Genomic DNA, 21,952 nt, shown 5'->3' with positions numbered 1-21,952 from the left:
AAGCTGGGGATAGACCAGAAATGCCCAGAATTGGCCAACAGGAAGGACAACGCCAGACCACACACTTCGTGGATGACGAGTCACGGGAACTCGGATGGGAGGTTTTATCACATCCACCATATAACCCAGACATAGCGCCAAGTGATTACCACCTGTTCCTGTCCATGGCGAACGGCCTTGTTGGTGTAAAGTTGAATTAAAATAAGGCTTGTGAAAAGTGGCTGTCCCAGTTCTTCTCAAATAAGGAGGGGCCTTATACGTGGGGGGCATTCTGAGTTTGCCGTCAAGATGGAAACAATTTAACGAAAAACACGTCGCATATTTGAACTAAATCCGATCACTATAACACTTTTTATAAAGTATTGAGTGAAGAGCAAAAAGGCGGAAGGGAGAATTTGACTACCTAATAATTTATATTGCTTCACAGCATGGGGAGCGTGCACGTACAATATACATAACATAAATTTGCTTGCACTAAAATTTAACTGCACCACCAGAGAAGGCCATTGAATACGGAATGTACTGTCAACGTGCCACCTGCACAAGGCAATACAAAACGCGAAATACAATGTGAATAAATGAAGCTATCTCAATTTTCTGATATAAAAAATTATGCCTGCTTTTCACAGGGTAACCAAAGCGACGCCAGCGAAGTCAACTACAACAAAACGGATATCACGTCTACTGCAAATTGTGGCGGCGAATTTTCACTCTGTGCAAATTGGCGAAAAGGAAATGTCAGCTGCCGCTGTCGCGAGAAGTGTTAAGCTGCACACCGGACTGAAAATTCACTGAGACACGGCCTTGCGTTGTAGCTTTCTACGTTTTCAAAGTTTGAGAATTCTAGACGTACATTCACTTTACAACAAAATGTTCTTTTTAGTGGGATTTGAAAGTGAAAGCTGTAATTTGTTGTGAATTTCTTTTACTAAACTAAAACTATTCAAAGCCCTATATGTGGACCTCAGTATCTATAGTTGACTTTTGTTCGAAAATATCGTTCAATGTATGGAATATACAATTGAAATTCAAAAAAATCTCTCGTTATAACAGTATAGCTGTGTACTAAAAGGAGTTAAATATTGTCAATACTTACCTGAACGCTCGTATACCTAATAGAAATATTTTCGAACTTCCAGGTGATATTATACTGCATATACGTATCGGCCATTAATTGAGTTATCTCAATGAAAATTACAGATCGTGATTTGCGGATAATATTGTACCTTTATGCCTAAAAATAACTTAAATCACGATTTTCGAACATCTGTCTGATTTTGCTCCATATAAACAGTGGTTGTATAAGAGGTACCTTAATGAAACCTTGGGATAATTATTTAGTAGGTGGCATGCTAATAGGATATCCTACTGGCAAAATGGATAAAATCACATGAATACTGCCTCCAACTCTCATATTCTCCCGAAGGAATTTTTCGGACTTACCATATTACAAGAGCATAAAATGTTCAGTTACACCGAAATTTTGTCAATCTTTCCATGTTTTGTCACAGCCTTGTTGACAACATATCCTACGAACTTTCTTTTACAATCGCCTTCTCCCTGTGAGGCTAAATACTACTTATTGGAGTGAACTGGTGAGTACGTATATTTATTTGCAGATAATTTTCTCTGAAAGCTATAATACAATTGTATGCACTTTTAATGTGGCTTGTCACGAAAATAATAAGCTCATTCCACAAATCAGCGTAAAGACAATCAGTGCTTTCATAATCCCTCTTCATGTAATGATTTCATAATGATTTCAACACGCAAACACACGCCCATAAAACGAACTATTCTGCATACATACTCCCCCATTTATATTCATAAGGACTTTGCGTGCAACGTTGATCCTGCCGCATTAGCTAGCTTTGGTCACGTTTTTATTCAAATTGTCTGCGCTTAAGTGGCATCAATTAAATTACAATTGTGTGTAACATTTGTTTCAAACATAACTAATTTAGCGCCGTGCCCACATGTCGGCACGCTTTATGACTCATCAAATGAGATTGGAATGTCTTGTCGCAACACTTTGGCTGCTACACCTCCTTTTTGTGGAAAAACTAATGAAATTTTTTCTTTAATGATTATCCAACATGTGTCTGTGGGTAACCATAATTTTCAGCTACATAAAATTCATCTATATATTCCCTCATGCATACGAACGCATACATATTTAATAGAACTTACTTATACACAGCCATTTAGTACGGATTTGTTGAGTACAGTTTCGTTCATAATAATACTATCACTGCTCCTCTACAAAAGCTTATAGCCACCACCAACTTCCTTGCTGGTATGGGGGTAGAAGAAAGAGATGTAGTATAAAGTTAAAGCGACTGAAATTAAACCCACGTATTCTCTGATTCTGACAGCAACACTCGCAGCAATACACTTTTCGGTGATATCGCGTGGAATAATTTGCGAAATAGCATCAGTTCTATTTATAAAGCTGTCGCTTATGCCTTTCAATATAGATATCGAAGGCGTGACCTTATATTTGTTTTTCATATTTTTTTGCAACGATCATAACAAGAAGGCCATTTTCGGAAGAAATTTGATAATCTTTGTTGGTACTAAATGTTCTGACATTGATATCTTTCGATATCTGTGAAGATGCTAGTGTTATTTTTTTGAAGTTCTGAAGATTGATAGGGATCCTGGTAGACCTTTTGTAGGAAGTATATGATTTTGGTCTAAATTTCCTCATTTTCAATGTGTGCCCCAAATTGGTAATAAGATTAGCTTGCAACAAGTTTGAATCAAATATAAATATCGTGACCTGATCTGATCGTTTAAATGAATTCGAAAAACATTTGCGTGAAATCTTGAAGACAGTTTTAGAGGACTTTATAAATTATATTAGACATATAAAAATATTAATTCAATATATTTTTTAAATTTGTTTCCTGAAAACAGATTAATTGTTCACCTACAATAATTATCCCCAAATACTTGAGTATTTTAGTTTCGATAAAAGAAAGCAAACCATGAAATACTGAGCAAAGAAATATTTTTTTTTTTTGTCATGGTTGTAAATGCCGTCGCTATGAATATGCACACTACCGTATGTACATAGTTGCCTCAGTAATTTGATTGTTTTCTTTGCCAATTCATGTGCCAGTTGACGCCAGCAACCGTCATCCTTTTGTTAACTTGTAATCAACGCAAGATGTACTCATGCGAAATATTTTCCTTTGAAAGTTTTGTGATTTAAAATTCATATGCCACATGTGGTGAGCAAAATGTACAACATGCGAATCTTCATAAACCTTCATGTGACTCTTTTATAAGCAAATTTGTTTTACTTTGTAAGAATTACAAGTCAGCCAAGCAGAGGTGATTTAAATGACACTTGGGAAGTAAAGACTTGTCCACACAAACGAGTGAGAATTTGCATATATGTATTCGAATGCTTAAATGTATATATGTATATTTGAATTATATGATTAAATTGTGGTAACCTCGAAAGCAATTATTGCCATGTGTCACAATCAGTGGATTAAATAAATTTTATTCATAAAAGTTAACTCAAAATTCTTAACGTTACTTTTCAAAACATTCTGTGTGCCGTGTGTGTGAGGTATCGCGATAATGTGATGGTTTAAATTGTTCGGAAGGTATATCCTTAGTCTTACGTAAAATGTAAAGTTTGTTTTGATAGAATAAAAATCCGTTCACAAAAGGGCATGAAATAATTACAAACAAATTATTTCTGTTACATTCTACCTGAATAATTCTACTTACAAGCGACGCACCAGAGTTACGTACGCACAAAATGAGGTCACGATATTTGTAGAAGCGGGAAGAGTATGAATTGATTAATATAGTTTTTTCAATATTAAGCAAAAAAAAGAAAATTTTCTGTTTCAACTTGGAGCGAACGAACAACATGTGTCGCTGATCATAGAAAAGGAACGAATATAACTCTCAGCAATCACTCCTTACGGTCATAGTATGAGCTAATCTTCTCTATATACGGATTTTACTTATATAGGAGCATTTCGAGGCTACTTTTACACCAAATGAACAAACAGTATATATACGTTAAACTCTAATACTGTAGTAATTTGACTAAACTGCATAACCTGAAAAATTACGATCTTTTCATGGTGCATCTAAATCACTTATTTGGTAGTACTTTATGTGACATATATGGGTTATGTTTATATATCTGACAAGTAGTAACTGCGGAATATGGCTACTAAAAACTCTGGATGTGACTATAAACATTTTTGTTATGCCATTTTGTGGTTGCAAAAGCAAAATTAAATTTGTGCATAATTCATACACCAATGTAGGTATGAAAGTATATGTCTAGGAAAATGAGTATGGAGTAGACAATTTTAAGTGACATAAAATGGAAATATGGCTGGTAAGCCTGCGGAGTGACATAGCTCCTTAGCATCGCACATACATACAAACTTGATGTTCAAGCATGTATAGTATCTACTTGTATATATATGTATGTGTATATGTACTCTTTTTCGCTATGAAGCGAAATTTTCTTTATAGTATTATTAGGATAAGAAAAGCATCTTTAAGTCAGCTGCTGAAAGATTTTTAATACAATCTTTGCTTACCTTATATAGGGTGATTTTTTTAAGAGCTTGATAACTTTTTTTAAAAAAAAAACGCATAAATTTGCAAAAATCTCATCGGTTCTTTATTTGAAACGTTAGATTGGTTCATGACATTTTACTTTTTGAAGATAATTTTCATTTAAATGTTGACCGCGGCTGCGTCTTAGGTGGTCCATTCGGAAAGTCCAATTTTGGGCAACTTTTTCGAGCATTTCGGCCGGAATAGCCCGAATTTTCTTCGGAAATGTTGTCTTCCAAAGCTGGAATAGTTTGCTGGCTTATTTCTGTAGACTGTAGACTTTAGACTTGACGTTTAGCCCCACAAAAAAAATAGTCTAAAGGCGTTAAATCGCATGATCTTGGTGGCCAACTTACGGGTCCATTTCTTGAGATGAATTGTTGTCCGAAGTTTTCCCTCAAAATGGCCATAGAATCGCGAGCTGTGTGGCATGTAGCGCCATCTTGTTGAAACCACATGTCAACCAAGTTCAGTTCTTCCATTTTTGGCAACAAAAAGTTTGTTAGCATCGAACGATAGCGATCGCCATTCACCGTAACGTTGCGTCCAACAGCCTCCTTGGAAAAAAGACGGTCCAATGATTCCACCAGCGTACAAACCACACCAAAACAGTGCATTTTTTCGGGATGCATGGGCAGTTCTTGAACGGCTTCTGGGTTGCTCTTCACCCCAAATGCGGCAATTTTGCTTATTTACGTAGCCATTCAAACTAGAAATGAGCCTCATCGCTGGAACAAAATTTGTCGATAAACACATTTCGAACCGAACACTGGATTTTGGTAATAAAATTCAATGATTTGCAAGCGTTGCTCGTTAGTAAGTCTATTCATGATGAAATGTCAAAGCATACTGAGCATCTTTCTCTTTGACACCATGTCTGAAATCCCACGTGATCTGTCAAATACTAATGCATGAAAATCCTAACCTCAAAAAAATCACCCGTTATAAGGATGGTCCCAACATTTATGTGCAACCGTCTCAAAGTCAAAAATACTCGAATCAAAAGAAGTTTACCAGTAATTTCTTAAAAAACAGTGTAACTGAGTTCCAATTAGTGCTCTGAAAAGAAGACATTGCGCCCAAAGATTATAAAGACCAAATAGATATAAGGAAGTTATCCACTAGTGGGGTCATCTACGTGTGATGTGATAAGAATCATCTCAGAGTTCATACAAACTATGAGCGTTTCTTCGTAAACTGACTAAATTCCAATCCGAAAAGGAATTAGCAACTCTTTATGAAAACAGAGTCTTTCAGAGGACTGTCACAGGGTAAAAATCAAAGTGTTGAGTTTTTTTCGAGCACAAAAGGACGCACTACACTCGGCAGCCGCAATGAAGACGAAGATCGCTGGGAGAGTGTTAGGAGAGTTCAAGTTTACAGGCTTGAATGAATAAAAATACGCATAGTTCTTAAACATAGAGGATTTTAGGGGAAAAAAATTGTTATCCTTGAAAATGAAATTAAAATTTGAGACACATTACTTTGAGCGACAGTTAAAACCTCTGAAATAAAAATGTTTCCCAGTGTCAAAAGTGAATGCCTTCAAATTAACCACATATATGTACATAAATTTATACTAATTTCTTAAGTTAAGATGTAGCTGAGATGTAGCTTACAACACTCAATGCCCTCTATCATTCTCCTGAGCTTCTTTAAAAATGCTTTAGTCTGGTAAATGCTCGTTGAGTCAAGTGTATAACTGAGAGCGTGTACACTTTATGTCTAACTTGGCGATACACACACACACACTCAAACCCATGCATTAGCTATGTGAAAGTTGCTGAAAGAGCAGCTAATATGTGTATTATGCTTGTTAGTTTCGAAGTGTCACTTCTTCAAGTGTCGGAAACTTGTGTTTGAGCTCACCCGAGCGCTTTAGTATATTAAGGTGTTCGTAATTTCCCAAGTTGATTGTGTTTTTGTAAAACGCACCCCTGAAGTTTCAGTTTATGTCCGAAAAAGTGAGGATACAACTTAAATAAGCTCATTTTTTTTAATTTTAATCGTGATTTAACAATTTTTTTCTCTTGTAAATTTTTTCATATTTTGCATTAAGTAAATAAATCTAACTATATTTTTGAAAAGACAAAATTTCGCGCCCTACCAAAAAGTGTTCGAAAAAATATTCCTTTGAAATTTATACACCACTAAACTTATACATCAAATGACCTGAGCATTAATACAAGTGATTTACACATTCTGTGTTGCTCATACGACATGGTGCACTATATGAATGCAGTACATTTTATGCATAACATTACATGCGTATAACTTTTAAAATGCTTTATAAAATAGTTATAAAACATTTTTTTTTGTTATACTCGTAACTTCAAAGATTCAAAAAAAAAAAATAATAAAATGTAAAATGTAAAATCTAAAAATAAATTGAAAATCTGAAATGATTTGAGCAAATTTTATATTGAAAAAAAAGAGCTTCATTATGCTGAATCCTTATTAATAGGGCAAAAACTGAAATTTCAGGATGTGTTTGGAAAAATTCAATTAAGTTGGTATATAGCGGACACCCTAATGTACATAAATGTATGCGTGAACAAAGACAGAGCGTTGTTCAGTTAACGAAAGGACCTATCCACAGAGAATTGTTGAAAGGGTTTGTTGTTCAAAAATATGAAAGCTCATAGCGTAAGTTTAATTATGAAATATGCATTTTGAAGCCAAGTCGACTAGATCCACGTGTTATGTTTAGGTGTGACCATGTGTATATAAGAATATGCAGTAATATACGGTCAAATTTCCGATCCTCAAACACCAATACCTAAGCCTGTTAAAATGCCTTTCACTAGCAAAACTTGAAAAGAATTATTTCTAAAAAAATAGATGAATTGAGCAGTTACGTACTAGAAGCCGATGATTTAGTTGAAAAGCATTTGTGGTTAGATACGTTCAGAATTATTCAACTACTATAGCGAACACTAGTTTCTCTACTGGGGAGCGTAGGAAGACTGTCTCATTGGTCTGGAAGATATTAGCCGCCCTTTTCTAGAACTACTGGATATTTTCCGGAAAATAAAATATTTTTTCTTTCCTTTCTTTGTTAGAGTACATTTAAGAAGCAACCAAATTTGGTTATATAAGACATTGCAAAATCAACGAACTATCCGTCAACTGATTTACTACTCTCTATCTTTCTTTCTTTTTTATAAGAGAGTGTTTCGTTAAGCCCTTGTATAATAACGGGTGATTTTTTTTGAGGTTAGGATTTTCATGCATTAGTATTTGACAGATCACGTGGGATTTCAGACATGGTGTCAAAGAGAAAGATGCTCAGTATGCTTTGACATTTCATGAATAGACTTACTAACGAGCAACGCTTGCAAATCATTGAATTTTATTACCAAAATCAGTGTTCGACAATTTTTTTTTATCGACAAATTTTGTTCAGCGATGAGCTCATTTCTGGTTGAATGGCTACGTAAATAAGCAAAATTGCCGCATTTGGGGTGTGAAGAGCAACCAGAAGCCGTTCAAGAACTGCCCATGCATCCCGAAAAATGCACTGTTTGGTGTGGTTTGTACGCTGGTGGAATCATTGGACCGTATTTTTTCAAAGATGCTGTTGGACGCAACGTTACGGTGAATGGCGATCGCTATCGTTCGATGCTAACAAACTTTTGTTTGCCAAAAATGGAAGAACTGAACTTGGTTTGACATGTGGTTTCAACAAGATGGCGCTACATGCCACACAGCTCGCGATTCTATGGCCATTTTGAGGGAAAACTTCGGACAACAATTCATCTCAAGAAATGGACCCAGTAAGTTGGCCACCAAGATCATGCGATTTAACGCCTTTAGAGACTATTTTTTGTTGGGGGCTACGTCAAGTCTAAAGTCTACAGAAATAAGCCAGCACTATTCCAGCTTTGGAAGACAACATTTCCGAAGAAATTCGGGCTATTCCGGCCGAAATGCTCGAAAAAAAGTTGCCCAAATTGGACTTTCCGAATGGACCACCTAAGACGCAGCCGCGGTCAACATTTAAATGAAATTATCTTCAAAAAGTAAATGTCATGAACCAATCTAACGTTTCAAATAAAGAAACCGATGAGATTTTGCAAATTTTTTGTATGCGTTTTTTTTTTAAAAAAAGTTATCAAGCTCTTAAAAAATCACCCTTTATATGGTCATTTCACATTCATTACATGACGTTATTCAAATACCTAACAGACCTACTCATATATATCCATATGTAGATATACAAGTAAGCATTGCAATTGAATATTTCAGTAGCAATCTACATTTTTGAGAAACACTCCTAACACCTCAACATACGGCCACTCATGTTAACTGCCACAAATTCAGAGCTATACACATCCTGTCAGACGCAAATATTGTCTGTGATTTTGCCGAACATCTCGGCACACATAATTTGATGTTGATGTTGTCCCAGTATGAAATTAAATTGTAGAAAGAGTAGTAAGAGACTGTTTTTACTGTTGGGTGTACACGAAATTTTATCACGCTTCCACTATATGGAACTCTCCATAGGGAAGCCTAAATTGATTTGCATATTTCTACTATAATATAATTGTGGAAGGGTACATTATGTTTCCGAACTAGTTTGTAACAACCAAAAGGAAACGTTAGACGTTAACGTTAAACGTTATCTCTATGTCCGTCTGTCTGTGCGTTCGTCCGTATGTATATTTGCGAATTAGTCCCTCAGTTTTCGAGATATCGATAACTTCTTCTTTTCTCCTTAAGAAGCTGCTCATTTGTCGGAACCGTCCATATCGAATTACTACACCATATAAATAATATGCTTTGTTTCACCGTGACCATTGCTTCAGACATCAACACATACAAATTCCTAGCCGCTTAATACTCGTAGTATTACACTGCCCTGTAATTTTTGCGGTATTCGAGTGAATGAAGACGTGATTGTGCTTGATTATATACATTCGTTTTATGACGGGCTTGCCACACGAAAACGTGTATTACATACATATACATTGCCATATATTAAATTTAAAGAACTCAGTAAAGTGGAATATATGCTTGCTGAGCTATCGGAAGTTATTGCCTCTTTAATTTTTGGGAATTGCTGTGTGCCTGTTTGCTGATGTTGCAGATTTTTGACACACCGAATCGCGGATACGCTGCTATCTAAATTTTATGAATGTGAGTGTATACGAGTATATTAAAATTTATGAATAAGATAAGATGTGAAAGAATACGTGCGGAATAAGAAAAATTAAAATTTCCTGGCATAAATGCATAAGTAAGTTATTGATATACTAAAATGAGCTGCTAAGTGTTGTTAAAATAAATCGGTTTCAAAAAACTGGGTGTTATATGTCAGTTTGGTTAAGAAAATAGACGCCATGAGCTTTCTTATTTCGGCTTTATACATACTTTATGAAGAATTCACAATAATAGGCTTATATATCCGGGAATAATATCTGAAACTGACCTTGTGGTCTGCTTGAGTTGAAATTTCTAAAGAGTGCTTCACATCCAAATAAATTTCCTCGAAATATTAAAAAATTATATTATAAGATGTTATAAAATCTAAAATCAGATTATAATTCAAAATGTTTTCTCATAGCGATCTTATGAAGATATAATGTTTTTAGCACTGTACGGTATGTTTAAAAAAATGTACTAAACGTCTCTTATGTAGCATATTCACTTGTTCTGCTTCAAAAGGGTATCAATAATTATCATTCTTGTCAGACTTTTTTTTTCAATCTCCTTACTTTTGGTTCCTTAGAAAATATCATCCTCATCGTAATTGAGTTGAGGAATAGTAGCAGTAAGACTCATGGATTTTTGTCATGTTCTCAATATGTATCACCTAGAGAGAAATGTTTGTCTAGGGAATGGTTTTTTTCACAAGCGACAAGGCAACTACTCTCTAAAACTTTATAAATAAATCCAGGTTTACACTTTTTGTAAATTTTACAAATTAAGTGGAGAAAATTATATTCATGAATATACGACGCCATATAAAGTAAATAACTATTTATAACCGCAATTTGACAAATTTTCCTAGGTGCATATGTATAAAGTATTATTACTTTCTTTTGAACCCGCAAGAATAGAATTTTATTAAAATCCACACTTCTTTCGAGTTTTACATATCTAAGGTTTCTACATCCCTCGAGCAAAAGATAATATATGCCATTCTATAAGTAAAGCAAATTCACGAAGGCAACATACTGTGGCACAGCAGGTCGACTGTTATCCCAATTTTAATATCCCACCAAGTGCCAGCAGAGCAGTTAAAAACATACCCAATTGGCTTTGTAACGGCGAGGTAAAATAATTAGTTTCATTGCTACTTAGAATATTGATATACGCATTAGGAAGGAGTGTCTATTCCTTGAGGAACTGAATGTTCGGTTTCCAAGAATTTAGATGTGAAACTCGTTATAAGAGTGTATATAAAACACATATACGTATATACAGATTGTTTTTACTTCTGTATCTACTTGATTATAACAATGTTGTTTATAAAATGTGCTGTCCGATTGACGACTATCTCAAGTTTGATTTATCAAATACACAAAGAGCAAAGCCTGAAGTTATATAAAATATATTTAAACAAAATCTTTAACAGACATTATATTGCAGAGAGCTTAAAAGCGAGAACTCCCTTAACTCTTCGTACTATACTATCAGTCTTAGACTAAATCAATTCTTATAGCTGAGTACTTTTTCTTTAGTTTACCCTAATGCATACAGATGGTTTGTCTAGCCAAATACATTTCCATGTTTATCTGTTACTCAGAGGGTAATTGCGGGTATTGCGGTGGAGCAGTGATTGTAGCATAAACGGATGCTCTGCAGTATGATTGTTGAGCACAACATATTTGCTAGCTGTCCTAAGCCTGTGGATGATGTGCGGTTTTGTAATGGTTCAGCTTTGTGGCCTACTAACAAGTAAAGTCACTCGGACGACTAAAATAAGCTCATAGCTCTGCTCATGTTGGTCACAAACGAATTAACATGTGCACAAAACACGCACACACACACATACAAATATGTATTTGCTCATTCACATAAATCGGACACATTTGGCAAATAGGAGGCAAACAAAATGGCATATCGTTTAAAGGGTTAGGATTTGGACCGAATATGCGCACATATGTACGTCAATGGTATATGTCTGTAGGCTAACATGTTCATAAGTATGTATAGGAGGTATTGGATGGTTTTGAATGCCGTTGAAATGTGATGTGGCTAAGGCTAAATTAGTTGCATAGTATTTTTTAATGTACGTTTGTTCACATTTCTACGCTTCCATAGAATTTCTAAACCTACATAAACATGTACATTCAGACATACATATGTGAAATCACTTAAACTGATGAGTGTGGGGTACAATTTATAAATGTTAGTCACAAATAGGAACTGCTGTAGAGGAAATGCAATTGCATGGAAAACTTGTGACTTTTTTCCTGAGTCCATTTAGGGTACAATAACAAAAAGTAATAAATATATCCAAAGTTTGGGTAGCGGAGGGCAAATATTTCCATGTTAAAATCAGTGCAAGTGGAGGTTCAAAAGTGATCACAAGAGTCAGACGTTCGCAACGGCCACCGGAGTCAGTCGTTACTAACGCCGGCATGCTGGAGAAGCCTTATCGCCTATTTCTCACTTATTTTCTGTGTTTTGATTTTTTTTTTTAATTTCTTGACTATGTGTCAGACATTCCACGTAAAATTCTCTTTTTTTCTTGCTTAGATTTCCCTCTGAGTATTTTTTGAACAGATCTACACATAAATCTTTTGATTATTATCTATTATTTCAAAGATTCTGACTTGACTGAGGATGAGTTATATCATTTTACTTTTATTTGAATAACAGTAATTTTTGCATGGTATTGTGACTTATCCGGATAGCTCAATCTTAACTCCAGCTATCGCTACTATGAAATAGACGGATGGACACTTGAGATGCCGTTCCTTTGTAATGTAACTGTGGATATTATGTGCAACTTTCTATTAGTTCGGAGTTCTTAAGGACCAAAATAATGGAAGTTAATGCTAACTAAGTTAACTGAAGCTAAAAATGAAAACTAAATTAATTCGTACGGTAGCGTATTTCTGACAAGTTGCGTGTACTGACATTATGAAGCCAACCGACGGGTCGAATATCTTAAAAATTTGCATAAGGGGCTTGAGTAGTGGATCGATTTTGATCACTTTTGGATCAAATATATGATGTGTATTACGAAAACATAGAAGTAAACGGTATTAAAAATTTAATTTTTTTGGTAATGGCACAATTGTGTTCCAAACTCATAATTTCTTGAGTGTGTGTCAGGCATACCACGTACAATTTTTTTTTTTCTTGCTTAGATTTCCCTTTGAGTATTCTTTGAACAGATCCACGCATAAATCTGTTCATTATTTTCTATTATTTCAAAGATTCTCACTTGACTGAGGATGAGGTTATATTGTTTTACATTTATCTGAATAAAAGTATTTTTAGCTTGGTATTGAAGTGACTAGTACTACTCCACTAAGCTGCTGATGCAACCCACAATTTACTGGTAAAGCAAAGTCAAAATTTTATTTTTTTATTTATTTTTGTTTTGCATTCAACTTAATTAACCAAAATAAAATCCGCTTGAATGACCAACACAATACAAAACTGAAACCAGAATTTATAATATATCCGCAAAAGCATTGAGCTCATTTAATCCGTTCGGCAAGAGAGAATAAATTAAAATGCTCAAAAGCCAGATAATTGATAGACACGTTTTATTAGATCAACTAGTTGCAGCGAAAACAACAAAACTACATAGAAACATTATGTGCTGCATACTTTTGACTATATAAGATTTCATGCAGAAATATTGAACCATAAGCCGGTAACACTTTTCCAGATCGGAAAATTATAACATATAGTCTGTATGGCACACTCCATTATTAGCAAAGACATTTTTTCTGAGTGAATATCACAATGTGCTTATGTAAAATCTGCAATGTTAGCAACGCAATTTTCCATGTACACTCAAAATGTAAATACCAAAGAGATATGCATACACATACGCACACATATCCACAGATATGTGTGGAAGTATATATACATACGTGAATATAAAATATTCACTGCACTCTGAGAGCTCCATGCACGAGTACATATTTGAGTATGTTCGATGCTTATGAGAGCAAATAAAAAAAAACCAGCAGAGCAATTGCAGTTGGAGTGGCAAAAACAAAATACAACAACAACATTAAAAACAGCAAAAAACTAGCAAAACAAAAACAGAAATTTGCTGTGTAGTTCCAATGAAAGCAACAGCAAAAGCAGCAAAGAAATCAAACAACGGTAAAGGAAAATGTAAAGTAACAAAGCAAAAACAACAATGGCAGCGGTGCTAGAAAAATAGTGTCAAGGGCCTGGTGGCTGTGAGCGTTTGAATGCGCGTACGCCAGCAGCTTAACGATTTGCTAAATAATTCCACCAGCTTTTAATGACAGCCTTAAACGCAAGTGCAGACTTTCACATGCATAGACTGCAGGTGGTTTCCGCCTGCGCAAGCGATCATACAAGTTACATATGTATTTATGCTCCACGGCGTATGAATGCTCGCCTTCTGATGGTTTTCCGCACATGCTTTTTAAAGCAAATCTATTTGCACTCCATTTTTAATTTTTAGTAGACGGATAGACAGTTGAAGTACGATTATGCGACAAGGTGGCATTAATATAGGACGGAAGGAAGAAAAACCTTGAACTGATGGAATACGGGCCGCACATGCCGACTATTAAAACTACAAAGGAATGCCAAAAACACCCCAACAGGAGTGCTAACAGGACACTGTCTAATTGGGTTTTGCAGAAAATGTCAGGAGATAAAAAATATGGAAAGAATATCTTGTATTAAAGACCTTGTATATGAAAAGAATCGCAACTATTGGCCGTGGGTTTCATGGTGATATATCAGAGGTTGCACGAATAAAGCTTTTTGTACGGATGAATTTTATCAAGAGTATAGAATCGTTCCGAGATGACATAACGGAGGAGATCCTAATCCCGTTTTTTTAATAATTGGTCTCCCAAAAACCTATGGGCGTATTGAGACAACTACTCTACCTACCAACCTATGGGGACTCAAGCTCAACTGGCTTCTGTTCAATTTTCTTTTCTTTCTTAACGGGCATTTACCATTGAGATCTCACCTTTAACTTAGTAAAGCAAAATCAGCAGAACTCTGAATTTTAGCTATATTTCTATGATACATTTCTAGCAAAAGTTCTGTAAGGAAATCTGTCGTCTGATATTACTCATGCGCCCCAACGAACGGCGCTTTAATATGTAATGCATGGATAAGTCAAGCCTTTTTTATGTTAGCGGAGTTTCATTTGTTTTGTACTGAATATAATTATTTAACACAAACAACAAACAAAACAATCACATTTAAAATATATAATGGAGAAAGAAGAAATGTTTTGCAACAAACAGCACATAAAAGTTGCAAGAATGATTTCAGCAACGTAATATCTCCAACAAACGAAAACAATAAATGTATGCCTGTGCAACAACACGCTCGAACGACAGCAATAACAAACGTAAAGACAATCACGTCTAAAGTGCACTGCTGCTGAAACAAATGACGCTGTTAATGAGGCACTCACCTGTGTGTATGAAGGAAATGAAATTGAAACAAAAGTGTATAGAAATGATGAAGAAGATATGAATAAGTAGCAAATGCGTTAAGTAAGGAGTGTAAATAATAGACGGCTTAACAAAGTGACAAGGCAACAGACTGACAGACAGCTGATAGGCATAGCATGAAAAGCCACTGAAGAGGTCTTGCTGTCAGAGGGAGGAATAGTTTGGGTACGAAAAGCGCGAAATAATGAAAAAATAAATTTTATAATACTGTCTATGATAAGGAAGCGAAATTGTAATGAAATGTCGCTTGAATATAGCACATGTGTGCATTATAGTTGTTTTATGATAGGGAAATATATAAATCAAGTCCTGTGATTATTGCATGGTTTTATAAACATTCGGTTTCATTTATTTATGCGTTTGAAGTAACAGTTAATGTAATTTTATTATTATCATACTACATGTGAAAAATTTATATATTATTATGTTGGTCATGTTAGTCCAAATTCTGTATTGGTTCAAACTGTACCCATATAAAATTACTAATAAATAAAGTTGGCATTATTACTTTAAAAATAATAAGTATAACGGCCTTATATAGTCAAAACATTAAAAAAAAAGTGTAATTACATAAAGTCACTGTTATCCCTTTGGAAAGATTTAGCTTTTTGTATAAAAAAGTATCGCTGTTAAACATGTTTAAAAATAGCCTATGAAAAATGAAAATTTAAAAGGTACGATTTACTCCTACTTTATATTGAAAATATAAAAATCTGTTCAACAAAATAATTTCGACAGAAAAAAGAGAAAATTCATTAACACAAAAACACACCCACGCTGCTGCGCCATGTTTCCGCTAACCAAAGGCCGCAGTCAACTCCCCATCAACACGCACAGATGGTTCAACTGAGAACAAAACCCTGTGGCAAATGTAGTGCGAAGCGATATTTTGTGTGTTTGTTGCAAGCTGTGGACAAACAGCCGATTGTAAGGAAAAAATGGCATTAAAGCGAATGACACATGCTTTGATGGGACTTAAGCAAACAAAGGCACACGCAAAATAGCAAAACCATTAGCATAGCAACAAAACTAATTAGATGGCACGGGCGATTTGCGCATCACAGATGTCACATGTGAGGTTTGGAGCCTTTGGTAAACCTGTTTGCTTTTCATCCAATAATATTGAACCCATCAGTCCCTGGTATGACATCAATAACAACAGAAAGGCGCAACGGCATTGGTTGGCATTTTTGATTTACAATGGCGCAACTAACCGCCAAATGGATTTGGACTGTGTTGTTGGGTTAACATAAGTTTGAAAAAATTAGAACAAACAAATGCAAAAGTATTTATCCATATATCGACCATTTTTTGGGCTGAAAAAATATATTAAGTTGGTGAATAGGAGGAATGAAATAATGGGTATTTTTATTCGAATAAGTTGAGTATCTTCTGATCAAACTTGATAGTGATGATTCAATTTTTCTGGAAGAATTATGTCCGTATTTCGTATTATTCTGTTTCAATTTTACATGTGTAGGGCTAAATCACTTTGGCTCTGATTACTTAGCCACCAAGAGAAATTTTCTGATATTAAATTGAAGCAACCCATAGATACGTACTATCTATATATACATAGTACTTATAAATATTATAAAATACATAGTATATATTAAATACTCTATAGGTTCCATTTGATATATAAAGTTCGAAAGTGTTTTAAAGACAATTCTTCATCGCAGTACTATCATAAGAATCCTTTTAGGCTATGGTAAATTTGTTTTAATGATTGTCGATGACAGTTGCCCTTTTTCCTGTATGGTAATTGAGAGTTCTAAGTATTATTTTTACTTTATTGAAATATATAAACACCGTTTCAAATACTAGATTAGGTCCTAAAAAACGTTTACGAGGAAAAATATTTTTTAAATAATTTCTTAATTGAGTCCTAATTTGGCAATTAAAAAGGCTTTTTTACATATTATTTTTATTTTTTTTTTAACTTACCCAACCAAATATGAGTGTTACCAATAAATCCTGCAAATGAAAAAAACAATGAAATAACGTGTTTTCTGTAATTCTTTAAGAACAACAGTATAAAAAATTCTAAATGAAAACGCATTGCATTAAAATTGGAAAAAAGTACCTACGTTATAAATAATTAATTGATGACAGTATATTAATATTATAATAGCGACATATTTCCAACTTCATTCCGTGAATTCACTATTTAAATTCCTTGGCGCTTTCACATACTTAGTTTTCAGGCCTGACAGAACTTTACTTCGATTGTCATTTGTAGTTAGAAAATTTAAATATGAATCAGATCGGATATATGCGCATAATGGGTAATCCTGTGTTTGATCTTATACCCGCTACAACTAGGAAGAGGCTAGCCTTACCAAGAGCTTACTGGAGCTCCTAGAATCGATCTTGGATGAAAATACGAGTTTGGCTTTTGCGATAGACCATGGAGTGACAATACTCCAGTCCTGACCAAGCTCTCTATTGAGTAGTAGAACGCGCAGTGAGAGGGAGCACAGATACGTTCCAGTTCTTGAACATCAGATTTACATTTATCTGTGATTCCGCTGTGGCCTGTACTCATAAAGTGACTCAATGCCATTGATAACGGAGTTACGCATTCCATAATCAGTTTTTAATGAACGCTTAGTGAGCTCAAGGATAGTACCCCAGCCTAGCACGGTCAACCATTTTGTTAAAGGAGGCTGCACTACGGAACAAGATAATGCAAGAGAGCCTATTTATAAATTTGTACTGTCACACAATTTTCTCTTCTACTAAACTTATTCAATTCCGTAAGGAAGCCTCTCTTTGGATTCCAGGCTTCCAATCGAAATTAAAAGTTGTAATAAAAACTATAACAGTTATATTCAAGTGCACAGAGAGAGAAAAACTCAATCAGAACAAATTTGCTACTAACATAAGTTATGTATTATCTAAAGAAAAAATTAAAAAATGTCTTTTTTGTAATTCGCTAAGAACAACAATACCGAAATACTAAATGAAAAGCTTATTACATTAAAATTGGAAAAAAGTACCTACGTTATAAATAATTAATTGATGACAGTATATTAATATTATAATAGCGACATATTTCCGATATCATAGTAGTAGCTTTGCTATTTATAACCGCAATCACTTAAACAACCCAATGATATTCAACAAAACGCTCAACAAAATGGTGCCTCACAAAGATGTTTCTGATTAAAGAGGGTTTTCAATTACTAAAGGTGGCAGCTAAAAGAACACTCACTTACGTAAATAAATACATATATTTTGGGAAAACACTCAGCTTAATTTGCACAATTTAAATACGCCCAAAATATCCGCAAGCAAAAACTTCCGTCAATTATGTAAAACACCACTTTCCGTCAGAAATCTAAATACATTGGAATAATGCCGACTCAATCTAATATAAAACCTTTACCCTTGGAAATGACACATATAAAAATATAAACTGGTACACCGACAAAATTTCATATACTGTCAGCTGTTGAAGGGAGATGTATATACATATAAGTCACAAAATATATAGATATAGTATATAGGTATCCTTACATAATAAACCATGCATACCACGCATACATATATATATATATTCACCTCACTCAATTTCAGTTGACAATTATAACTTCCTCTGTCTTCTACCTATATCCCATCTTATCTGTCATACTACTCTGCCACATTTACTACACTTTGTCAGTTTGTATACTTAAGGGTAATAATAAAGAAGTGACCATCCTGGCAGACAAAGCAGGTGGAAAGGAAAATAAACAAAAACCGGAAAAGGTAAAAGTAAATTGACAAATCCTATGCCATAAGCTTAAGCGTCTTTGCTCATTTTGTTTTCAGTTGTGAAAGAGTGAAATGGGATCTTAACTGACAGCTGATGATGGGTTTGTGTGTTCGTTGCCTGCTTGTGGCTTTTCCGAAAACTTCTTCACTTTTTACTAAACTTGAAATATTCAGTTCGTGTTCAGTTTCAAAATTGGGGGTCCATTAAATTAAATGAAATTTTAATTTATCAGCATGACTTACTTAAACAGCTAATCGTTGTTTAAAATGCAGCTGTTGATCAGTTACGATTTTTTGTGCTTAATTAAAAAAGGGAACCTGTTTTCACTGCCTCATAAGTTTATCAATCATTCTCGTGTTATTCTTTGCTCAGTCAATCTGTTGAAGGTATTTATTAACTATTTGTCCACCAAATGAAGGTGTACGATTTGGTAGTACAAAACAAAAACATCAAGTTTCGAAAATAGAACGGTACAGAATTTTCACAAATTTCCTCTTTTGTGCAGTAATTGTTGAGTCCATTTGGTGTCGTACGTTTTTTAATCCTCGCATTTCTTTAAAGGTGTCTATCTGCCGCTACTGATCCCTTTACATTATTCAAGAAGCTAACAGAATTAGTTGAATTTATTTGGCAACACAAGCTAAACTTACATTTTTTTCAATTTTTCTTGTTACCGTCTTTGGCTATATTTCTTCTACTGGCTCTAATCCATCTGCGACTTCTTCGCTTTCACACCTCGACTATCATTTTCATCAGGCAGATTACGCTTTCGGCGATTTCAGCATTTTCTGCTGCTACTTCATTTTCCGCATATCCTTCGATTTGCGCCCTACCCTTTACCCTTTTTTCACCAACTGCCACACATACATGTATGTGCTTGTTGTAAGTTGAAGTGAAGCGCAAATTAACTATAAAAAATGTTGCTGAGTCGGCGTAGATGTTTATCAGTGGTAATGACTGCAACGTTTAACACATTACCCCCTTTAACAGTCATTGATGATGATATTAAGGCAAACACGCGCACCTCCGACCAACTTTAACACCGAACCGAATAAATTGCTTTCGAAAGATGTATGTAACTTGTGCCACAAACGTCGCAGCAGCTGCACAGTTGGAGATGTTGTTGTACACACACATTTACATTTGTGTGTTGCACGCCATCAGCGGCATTTGTTTATGTTAGGTTGCAGCCCACAGGCGCCGGAAGGGCACGACACGCAGTTAATGCCGCCAGGCTACGGAAATGCCACACACCATGTGGCTGCCGGTGCAGAAAGTGTATGTTGCGCAATTCAGGCAACGATTGCGCGTAGCACAGGCATTTGTACCCAGCATTGAGGTCTGTGGTCCCCGAAAATATTTATTTTTTGTTAAATATTTACACACAAAATTATAGGCAAAAAGGAAACAAGAAACGGCGTATAGCATAAATACTATACTTCAGCAGACTAGATTTTGGGCTTTCTACATGCGATTTGCAATGTATTCGCGTGGCAAGCCGTTAAGTATAGGCCGTTTATAGTTGAAGTCGCCTGCTGGTTACCTATTGGGTTAGTGGCGGAGTCGTCTGAAATGTATTCTTGCCAAGCAATCTAGTCGAAAGCTCAATCGCTTTATTGCTACTGCTAGAATATGATGTCTTCCTAGGGCTTGTCGCTTCTAGGTGCATTGCATTGCGGCTAAGGGCGTGCCTGTTCGCTGTGTAGGAGCCTGCGTGTGCCACAGCGTGCGTGAGTTGCGTTAATATTTTATGAAATGTTTCGACATTACAGCCCCATAGATATATTGTATGTATTACTTGCAGCTTAAACTCTATTGTGCCAATAAAAGAACTAAAAGGAACGGATACTTTTGTGAATAACTTAGTATAAGAAAAATGTGAGAGAACTATGTTCGAAGGACCACAAAGAGTATGTAGATTTTGCCTGTTTACTGCTCCTTTTAAATATTTGATCTTTATTCTACTTTTCGTCGAATCTCTTTTGAAAGAAGTTGATATTACCAAAAGGACAATGAACAAGAAAAAAAGTTAACTTAAGCTGCACCGAAGCTAATATACTCTTCACAGGTGCATTTCTTTTAGTAACTATGTATACAATTTGTATGGAAGCTATATGCTACAGTTAACCGATCTGAAAAATTTCTTGAGAGATTACATAATTATCTTAGGAAATAACCTGTGCTAACTTTCGTGAAGATACATTGTCAATTGTGAAAATTTTCCATACAAGAACTTGAATCCGATCGTTCAGTTTGTATGGCAGCTATATGTTATAGTGGTCCGATATGGGCAGTTCCGACAAATGAGCAGCTTCTTGAAGAGAAAATGACGTTTGCAAAAAAAAAAACGATATCTTAAAAACTGAGAGACTAGTTCGTATATATACAGACAGACGGACAGATGGACATGACTAAATGGACTCAGCTCAACATACTGATAATTTATATATATATATACTTTATATGGTCTCAGACTGAAATTAAAAATTTAAGTCATGCACTATAGTAGTTTTGTGAAATTTAGTTTCGTTTATGTTATTTGTTTTATATTCATATAATTTAATTGTAAAAGTCGGACACTATGACGTATGACCAACATAAAATCTATACGTAGGTTGGTTCTTCTATTTCGGGATTTGGCAGCTCATGTATTGCAATCTGGTAACTGACAACTTTATCGTAAAATTTGACATTTTTGTTGTTATACATTCTCAGAATATTTTGACATACGGCCGCTTTTGTGTTTTTTACAGTAACTTAAACTATCCATCTCGGCCAAAAAATGGGTTTGAATTGTGAACATTTTCGCGCGATTATTTTTCACTGCTCTCTACTTTGGTCAACTTATCAAGAGTACATAGATGAACTTAATTAAGTTTGTGGCGATGAAGCTTCAGCAAAGAGGAGTGTTTATGTTGAGTGGTTGGTATTTCAATCA

General features: G+C 35.0%; 1 protein-coding gene across 2 annotated transcripts in view; it reads right to left on the bottom strand.

Moving 5' to 3' along the window:
- Nucleotides 1–21,952, bottom strand: part of LOC105233938 (probable muscarinic acetylcholine receptor gar-1) — a 75,538-nt gene that overhangs the window by 31,583 nt on the left and 22,003 nt on the right. The window contains exon 1 of one of the 2 annotated variants that reach the window (XM_049450480.1): nucleotides 17,202–17,232. The exons of the other annotated variant lie outside the window; for it this stretch is intronic. The gene's annotated coding sequence lies outside the window, so the exon portion shown is untranslated. Of the gene's footprint in view, nucleotides 1–17,201; nucleotides 17,233–21,952 lie in introns of those variants that run through there. 2 annotated transcript variants of the gene reach the window in all.

This window comes from Bactrocera dorsalis, chromosome 2, assembly GCF_023373825.1.
Source record: "Bactrocera dorsalis isolate Fly_Bdor chromosome 2, ASM2337382v1, whole genome shotgun sequence".
Classification (NCBI taxonomy): domain Eukaryota; kingdom Metazoa; phylum Arthropoda; class Insecta; order Diptera; family Tephritidae; genus Bactrocera; species Bactrocera dorsalis.
The sequence above is the reverse complement of the archived record's forward strand: the minus strand, read 5'-3'. Positions and strand labels throughout refer to the sequence as shown.